At 34.2% G+C, this 9,607-nt stretch overlaps 1 long non-coding RNA gene across 1 annotated transcript in view; it reads right to left on the reverse strand.

The window, feature by feature from the left end:
* Positions 1 to 1,990: 1,990 nt before the first annotated feature.
* Positions 1,991 to 9,607, reverse strand: part of LOC145271352 (uncharacterized) — a 24,307-nt gene continuing 16,690 nt past the window's right edge. Inside the window, exon 2 of the long non-coding RNA XR_013865833.1 lies at positions 1,991 to 4,466. This is a non-coding gene — a long non-coding RNA (uncharacterized LOC145271352). The remainder of the gene's footprint in view (positions 4,467 to 9,607) is intronic.

Below are 9,607 nucleotides of genomic sequence, written 5' to 3' on the forward strand. Positions count from 1 at the left end.
TGCTGGAATCCATACTAAATAGAGAAATAGTCAACCACCTCAGCAGGAATAACCTTCTTAGTGACACACAATATGGTTTCCGCTCTGCAAGATCTACTGCAGATGTGCTGACGGTTATATCCCACAGGATTAGTGAATCTCTTGACAAAGGCTTCTTTTCTAGGGCAATTGCTCTTGACATATCAAAGGCCTTCGACAAGGTATGGCATAAGGGTCTACTTCACAAGATTTCCAGCTACGGTATAACTGGAAATGTTTTCTCAATCATAAATCATTTCTCTCCGATAGGCTCATAAGAGTAGTGGTAGATGGACAAAAATCGGAGGCCTGCAATATAAATGCTGGAGTCCCTCAGGGGTCAATCCTGGGCTCAACTCTCTTCCTGATCTACATCAATGACCTCCCTAAACACATACTTAAATCATTCGTTGACATCTATGCTGATGACATGACCATCTACGGCAACACATCAAAGGCTGTAAATGACAAAGTTCTCTCTGATTCTCTCTCCTCTGATCTCAAGCGCGTGGTTCAGTGGGGGATGTGGCTGGTTACCTTTAATGCATCCAAAACCAAACTCCTATCCTTACATAATCAACGCTCTGATCCCCAGCTGGCATCAATTGTGATGGATGGCTCTCGTCTGGGTGAGGCCCCGTGTTTTGACAAGCTTCTGGGTTTGACCTTTACTCCTGATCTTAAATGGAACACGTACATCAAGTCTGTTGCCAAGGTCGCTGGAAAGATGGTAGGATCCTTCTACCGCTCCAGAAGATATATCACTACTGATGCAATTCTCTATCTATATAAAAGCCAAGTACGTCCAAGGATGGAATACTGTTGCCATATCTGGGCAGGAGCTGCTAAAAACAGCCTATCCTGCCTTGACAGAGTACAAAATAAACTTCGTCACTTAGTGGGGGATGCCCTTTTCTCTACCCTGCAACCTCTCTCCCACAGAAGAGACGTTGCGAGCCTATCCTTGTTTTAGCATTATTTCCATGGCAGCTGCTCGTCTGAACTCCAATCTCTGGTCACCCCTCGCCAATCTTTCATGAAAAATACCCGTCTAGCTGAATCCACTGTCAAAAGTTTCCCCCACTCTTTATCTGTGCCTAAATCAAAACGCGGATTCCATGAACAAAGCTTCTTTCTTAGAACTGCACGCCTGTGGAACTCTGTTCCGTCTGCCTGCTTCCCACCGGACTACAACTTGGATGTCTTCAAGTCCAATATTAACAAATTCCTAATGAACCGCCCCCTTAAGTAAACACTTCATCAAATCTCCACACTAACGTAATGTACTTGCAATAACCCTTATCCCTGAGTGGCTTCCGGGCCTTGATAAGTGGTGATCACTGTGTAAAAAAAAAAAAAAAGTTAAAGATTTTGGCCAAGGTTCTTGCGAATCGGTTGCAGGTTGTCATCACTGCCTTGATTGAACCAGACCAGAGTTATGCTGTGAAGAGGAGAAAAAATTCTTGGGCTGAAATTAAAGTTTGTCTTTGAATGACCAAATACCGTGAAATGTTCGTGCAAAATAAAATGTTTTTCTTCTTCAGTTTGCAATGTTCCTGACACACAAAGAATGACTTTTTCTTTTTCTTGTCTCGACGTTCATAGAAAATCCGTATTTCTTTCATCCCATGTACATGAAAATTAAACTTCAAGTCAACAAAAGAATACTTATCCCAATGAAAGAACTACTGGCTTTCTATTCGACTCAAATTCGATCTCATCTTAATTTGCATATGTCACTTTTTCTTTTCCTATCAGTCGGGTTCCGAGTTTCAGTGTCAGTGACTTTTTATAATAAACACATGCCGCCCTTACGCTTGTTTTTATGACCGTTGTCACAAGAATAAAATGACAATTTAACAAATATTTTGTTTTACATTTTGTATAATAATTGTTATACAAAATGTAAACAAATAAAAAGACCTCATGTGTAACAGAAGGCGACAAAAATTATAAAAGTAAACAACAATAATCAGAGAATCATCATCAGATGTTTTTAGTAAAGAATATTATTGAAGGAAATTAATGTAACAATGTAAGACGATGGAAAAAGAAGATTGAAAAATAAGATTATGTAGATCAAGTTAGCAATAAATTGAAGGGAGGTATAAACTACAATAATAATTTTTTAATAATGCTTCAGATTGAAAGAAATTAAAATAGTAGTGGTAGTAGTGGTAGTAAGTGAAAATCAATGATTATCTTGAATTTGACTCCATTAACTGCCTTTCTTAGTGTCAATGTGCAAAGCAAGAGCACATATAACATAGGAAGTGAAGATTCCAGAATATTCCTCAAGATATTTCGATAAACGTGCAGCATCTTTCCACCCTCAAAAAATCCTTTAAAATGATCGCGATTATGGGTGTCCAGGCCTCCTGGAAATGATGTAAAATTTATGTAGAAAAGTTATACCCGACTTTTTGAAACGGTAATTTCTTCACATCATAGAAATTACTTACTTCCTGAAATTTTAAACATTATTTCGTTTTAAACATTACCGAAAACATAATATTTGTCATTTTAAAGCATTTTGGAGGGTGGAAAAATGTTGCAACTTTACCTAAATGTTTTCAGGAATATGCCACAATGCCAGAATTTTTTTCTCGTGAAAAAAAAACAAGACAAATAAAAAGCTAAAAGTTACATATGCAAATCTATGGAAGTACATGATTTTGCCTTGTTCTAATGTTGAAACATTATTCTACAGAAGCCCAATTCTTTAATCTTTTGATGGAAAGACAGAGGTAGATGCCTGATTATCTGGATTATAAAACACATTTGCATCCTCAGTGAAATTTGCAGTTTCATTTTAAAAAAAGTTCATCTTTATTGAAAAAATGCTTTCAAAAATTAGAATGAGCCTTGTTTCTATCCAATATATAAACAGGAAATATGGCAACATTTATGTTACTTTAAAATGCTTCAAAAATTGTTCCACATAAAACAGTTGAATAAAAAATTCAACGCAATATTTTGGATGAAAAGTAAAAAGCAAAATCACAACAATATCCTTTTTTTTGTTAATATTTAAAAATATCAGTTCATAGTAGACTTCTTTTTAAAAATGTGCCACAAAACTAACAGGGTAATCACTGCTTTTTTCTTTTCATTTCAGTGTAATCTCTTAGAAACCAAATGTCTCTTCCTCAGGTTAATGCTTAAATATACATGAAAATTAATAATAATGTAACTTATCGCTAGTGTCATCATATTATCAGTATCATATAGATTATCTTAACAGTGAACTCTCATATGTGCATTCAAGGCTGACTTTTGTGCAAAGCAAGTTGCACAAACCTCACATGAATATGGTTTATCTCCAGTGTGAGTTCGAAGATGGTTTGTTAAATGACATTTTGCTGAAAATGATGCTCCACAAATTTCACAAGAAAATGGTTTCTCTCCAGTATGTATTCTCATATGGATTTTCAAAATTGATTTTCGTGCAAAGCAAGTCGCACAAATCTCACAAGAGAATGGCTTTTCCCCAGTATGAGTCCGCATATGTTTATGTAAATCTCCTTTCTGGCAAAATGATTTTGTGCATATTTCACAAGTATATGGCTTTTCCCCAGTGTGTGTTCTTATATGGTTAGTTAGTTGTGATTTCTGTGCAAAGAAAGCTCCACATATTTCACAAAAATATGGCTTTTCTCCTGTATGAATTCGAACATGTTTAATCAAATAATCCTTCACTGAAAAAGATTTACTGCATACTTCACAAGAAAAAGTTTTTACTCTATTGTGTATATATTTTTTATAAGTCTTATTAACCCGACAGGGATAACGCTTTTCTCCTGTATGTATTCTTACATGTCTGTTCAACGACGACTTTTGTGTAAAGAAACTGTGACACACATCACAAGAATATGGCTTTTCTAAAGTATGAGTTCGGATATGGATATCTAAATGTACTTTTTGGCAAAATGATTTAGAGCAGATTTTACAAGCATATGGCTTCTCTTTAGTTTGAGTTCGGATGTGCTTAATTAAATTATCCTTTTGCGAAAATGATTGATCACAAATTTCACACGAATGTGGCTTATGTCCAGTGTGTATTTCCATATGTTTATTTAAATTTCCTTTGTCAGAAAATGATTTACTGCAGATTTCACAAGCATATGGCTTTTCCCCAGTGTGTATTCTCATATGTCTTGTCAAGATTGATTTCTGTGTAAAGGAATTCTCGCACATTTCACAGGAATATGGCTTCTCTCCAGTATGAGTTCGAATATGTTGGTTTAAATGAACATTCTGCAAAAATGTTCTTCCACAAATCTCGCAAGAAGAGACCATCTTTGGCATTTTATCACAATATGATCCAATTAACACAAAATGTGTATCAATATTTCAGTACAGTTTCTTATTAATGTTAATTGAGAGAGCAAGATACTGTTTCAGTCATCATTTCTTTTCCGTTTTCCTTTTGAGAAAACATAGATAATCTGCAAATTAAGGGAAAATAAACATCATGAAATAGTTTCCAAAATGTTGATAATATTCTTAAATACCCAAATTGTAAACGTAAAATTATGTTTTGACATTTATAATATATGTTGTTTTCAGCCAACTACTTTAAAGTAAAAATAGGGGACATTATATGAAATTGTTAATAATTTACCAATCAGTTTATTAACACATTTGAAAAAATATTTATTATGTTTTGCATCTTTTCAATACATATATATATATATATATATATATATATATATATATATATATATATATATATACATACATACTTTAAGCAGACCCCAGAAGGTCTCTATAGAAGCAGACCTAGGAAATATAATAAACGTCAAGAAACTTCAAATTTTTTTAAAAATAATTTTGGGCTCTCCATAACATAACATATAATAACGCCCTAAGGAATTTGGGATATACAGAGCAGATAAAATAAAACCATAAAAAACCAAGAAAGTCACCGATTACCATCATTAATCATGCATAACATGTCTAGAACTAAAAGAAACCATAAATCTAATAAATAATAGCAATAATAATAATAATAATAATAATAATAATGATAATATAATAGCAATAATAATAATAATAATAATAATAATAGCAATAATAATAATATAATAATAATAATAATAATGATAATATAATAGCAATAATAACGTCAACCCTACCATTCAAAAGCACACCAACCTCTCATCTAACCTTTTTTTATAAGTCTATCATAGAAAAAGAATGAGGAGAAAAATATTTGCTTTAATCCCCTTTCAGCTAATAAGGATTTTTCAATAATGTTGAAAAATCATTTAAATACCCGCATAGGTATAACAATTTGCTTAACAAAAACTTTATCAAGGTATCATACATTATAATGCCTAATTTATTCCAGACAATTATAGCACCAAATAAGAATATTAAAGATGTACAGGCAGTCACTTTCCTTTAGCCAAGAAAACCAAATGTAACAGACATGTACATTTTTTGCAATTCATGACTATCATAAATTGCATTTATGATAGTCATAAATTGCAATTTATGATTATCATAAATTGCATTTGTGACTATCATAAATTGCAGTTTCATTTAATGCCATAACCAGTAAATTCTCTACTACAACTGTTATTTGAAACTCAGTGGAATAAGGACTTTTAAAATTGTCTTTTGAAGAATTCTGTCAAAAAATAAATTTAACTATAAATTTTAACTTACAGTTTTAATTTCTCTCTTTCTCACATATGTATATATATATATATGTATATATATATATATATATATATATATATATATATATAAACTTAATTTTATGCACATAGAAATATTTAATTAAATATTTTAATAATAAATTATTACAAATAATATGTCTAAACATGTGGGGTGACTAAAATATAAACAAAAGGCAGATAACTTCTCTCTTTAAAAGCACTCAGAAAAAAAAGATGGAGAACTACCACAGAATAGATTATCAAACATAAAGTAAATCAACAATCTTATATTTCAAAGGCGAACAAAACCATGCATAAAATTGTTGAGATCCTGTAGGCGAGTTCGAGTCTGAACAACGAGTTTAGCTATACTGACGAGAAGTGATACTTTGAAACGTACATGTCTATAAAAAAACTTAATTTTATGCACGTAAAAATATTTAATTAAATATTTAAATAATAAATTAATTATATATTGTTTGTAAAATATAATTTTATACATACATATATATATGTGTGTGTATATATATATACATATATATAAAGAGAAATAAACCTATCAATAATAAATGGAAACGTTTGCTTTTACTACAGCCGATCCAAAGGGTGATAGGGTGATTTTATTTTGTTTCTGTATATATATATATATATATATATATATATATATATATATATATATATATATGGATTTATAGAAAGAAATCCTATCAATAACTACAGGAGCAACCGCACATTTACTACAATCAGTGTGAATGTTAATTTTATTTTCTGCTGTCTTTTACATTGAAAAGTTGTAAATTTTCGTAAAATATATTAACAAAAATATATTAATATATTTTACGAAAATTGACTGCAACTTTTAAATTAACAATTATATATTTTTCTTTGCAATTTCCTTAAAAAATTCAGAAATAACATACTAAACATATCTCTCAAAATGACTTATAAAAAGAATTGGAATAATATATTTCATGTAACTCAATAAGACAGAATTATTGCCGGAATTGTATCAACAATTAAGGATAAATAAAAACCCATACAAAACAAAGAAGGAGAGGTAAAACAAATTGTCATTCCTATATATATATATATATATATATATATATATATATATATATTAGTCCATCCCTTTTCAAACTGTCTCCAAAACCTCCAAGACCACAACGATTTATAATATTGTTTTTCTATCCGTCTTAGTTCTGTTCGAAGGATGGCTTCATAAATCTTGATTTTGAACACGGTTACAGCTGAACGCTGTATGATTAGATGTAGCCGATAATATTTGACTAAATAAAAGTATTTAAACAATACATATCCATATACCCTGAACTATATACACATATATTAATATACACCGGCGATGGGTAAAACGTCAGTAGAACACATTTTACTAGTGACGTCATCATTTCGTGTTTGTGTTAATTTCTATGGATAAGCATTCGTGTTATAATTATGAATGGAGTAGGGGAAGTCGGGGTAAGTTGAGCATAGGAGTAAGTTGAGTCACCCCCTTTCAACCACAATCGACTAAGCCAATCCAAGTTTGTATACACTCTATAAACAACTGATCACGTGACTTTAACCTCCACCATTTTGTTTTGCTGAACCAATATCGGAGGTTGATGCAGTAAAAGAAAATCAGATTTCGTGCCAAAAAAGTAAAATAAAGCGTTACAGAGGTGAGTGCATGTTTCTTGTGTGTAGTAATAGTTTGATTAGATATAATATGTGGTAGTTGTTTGTTCAATTACTTGCCTTCATACCTGTAAAAGCTTTTTACATTCACCACACATGGGATGCATGCATTTGAACAGACAATTCAATGAGGTCAGACTGGGGTAAGTTGAGCCAATGCTAATGGGGTATGTTGTGCCACTGGCTCAACTTGCCCCATATGTCTTTTTACACGTTTTCAAGAAACAGATGAATGTGCAACCACATCAGTAGGCCTGTTATAGAGTGAATTCAAAATGCATGTTGTATACGTTACATGCTCTACTTGTATAAGAATTAGAGCTATGGGTTACCTGGTAAATGTTTAAGATGTGTAAGCGGTGCTTGGATAGGAATTTGCATGCTGTACAGGCGCTTTGTTATTCTAATAATAATAATTATTTTTATTATTACTATTATCATTATTATTTTTAACATTATTATTATTATCATTGTAGAATCAAGAATGCACTTACTACCCCTCTCCACCATTATGGACTAGTCTACAATTAGTCAGGCATGGTGGGTTATTCCATTTGGAGGCGCCTGATTGGCTAAACATGCCAGGAGATGCAGGTGCCTCTCTACAAATGCCAGCTGCTCTGGCATTCATTGTTCAATGTTCAAGACTTATGCCAGGAACTCCTCTGAATCAACTAGTTCACTCTAGTAATATTCTACATCATTATCGGATTTATTGTGTTAACTTAATTTTTCTTTTTTGTGTGTTTCACAGAAAAAAAGCCCACCAGACATGTGCCACTACGTGCGAAAGACAAATCATGGACAAACTCCTACATACGTTATGGAACGGGCTGCTGCCGCTGTTACTGGAGGTCAGAGTGTGAGGAGTGCTGCAAAGGACTTTAAAATTGATCGAATGACACTGAAGCGGTACATGGACAAACAAGACAGTCAACTAGCAGGGACTGCTCACACCTGTTTCCTTACGGCAATTGGTTTTTAGTCCTGAAATGGAAAGGGATTTGGCTGACCACGTGAAACAATTGTCAGACATGTTTCATGGTTTGTCATTGAGATGTTGCACACTGGCATATGAGTTTGCTAAAAAAACTGTCTCAATCTGCCACCAAGTTGGGATCGTGAGAAAAAAGCAGGACATGATTGGTGGTTAGGCTTCAAGAAGCGCCGGAACCTGGCAATTAGAGTGACAGAAGCAACATCTTTTAGGCGTGCCACAGCCTTCAACCACCCAGTTGTTGATAAATTTTTCAACAACTTGAGTCAGATAATGGACACGTACAAGTTCTCACCAAGTGACATTTACAACACTGATGAGACTGGGTGCACCACCGTTCAAAACCCTGGAGCCGTTGTCACAGAAAAAGGAAAGAAACAAGTTGGTTCAATCACCTCCGCTGAACGCGGGGAATTGGTAACGGTGGTGTACACTGTGAGTGCAATTGGATCAGTCATACTTCCTCTGTTCATCTTTCCCAGACTCCACTACAGAGATCACTTCATCAGAGGTGGACCAGCACAGTGCATAGGGAGGGCAACACGAAGTGGCTGGATGAATGAAGAGGTGTTTGTGGAATATTTAAATCACATCATCAAGCACATCAGATGCTCACCAGGAAAGAAAATCCTCGACAACCATGACACACACATTTCTTTGAAATTTCATGGCGTTGTCTTACTGATCACTCCACCACACACTTCCCATCGTCTCCAGCCGCTCGACCGGTCAGTGTATGGACCCTTCAAAACAGCGTACAACAGAACCATGGATGGGTGGCTATGATCCAATCCAGGGAAAACAGTAACAATATATGAAATCCCAGCTCTAGTGAACCAAGCCCAGATGATTGACATGACACCATTGAACATTGCTGCTGGATTCCAGGCCTCGGGCATTCATCCATTTAACCGGGACATCTTTAGTGAAATTGACTTTTCCCCTTCTCTTCCAACTGACCGTGAGCAAAATGTGGCTGCAGAAAGCCTTGAGGCAAATTCTACTGTGGAAGATGTAGGACCATCAGGTGAGGTTCCTGGAGCAGTCTTGCCCGTGCACAGTGATGATGTCCGACCACAAAAACAGCAAAAAGATGATCTTATGCAACCATCCGCATCTGGGTCTTGTGTTTCATCTAGCTCGCATGATGTCATGCATCGTCCATACATTTCACCATCTGTAATTCAGCCATTTCCGAAAGCAGCACCAAGAAAGGCAAGAAGAGGTGGTC

This window comes from Euprymna scolopes, chromosome 46 (genome assembly GCF_053919585.1).
Source record: "Euprymna scolopes isolate OS-2025 chromosome 46, ASM5391958v1, whole genome shotgun sequence".
NCBI lineage: Eukaryota > Metazoa > Mollusca > Cephalopoda > Sepiida > Sepiolidae > Euprymna > Euprymna scolopes.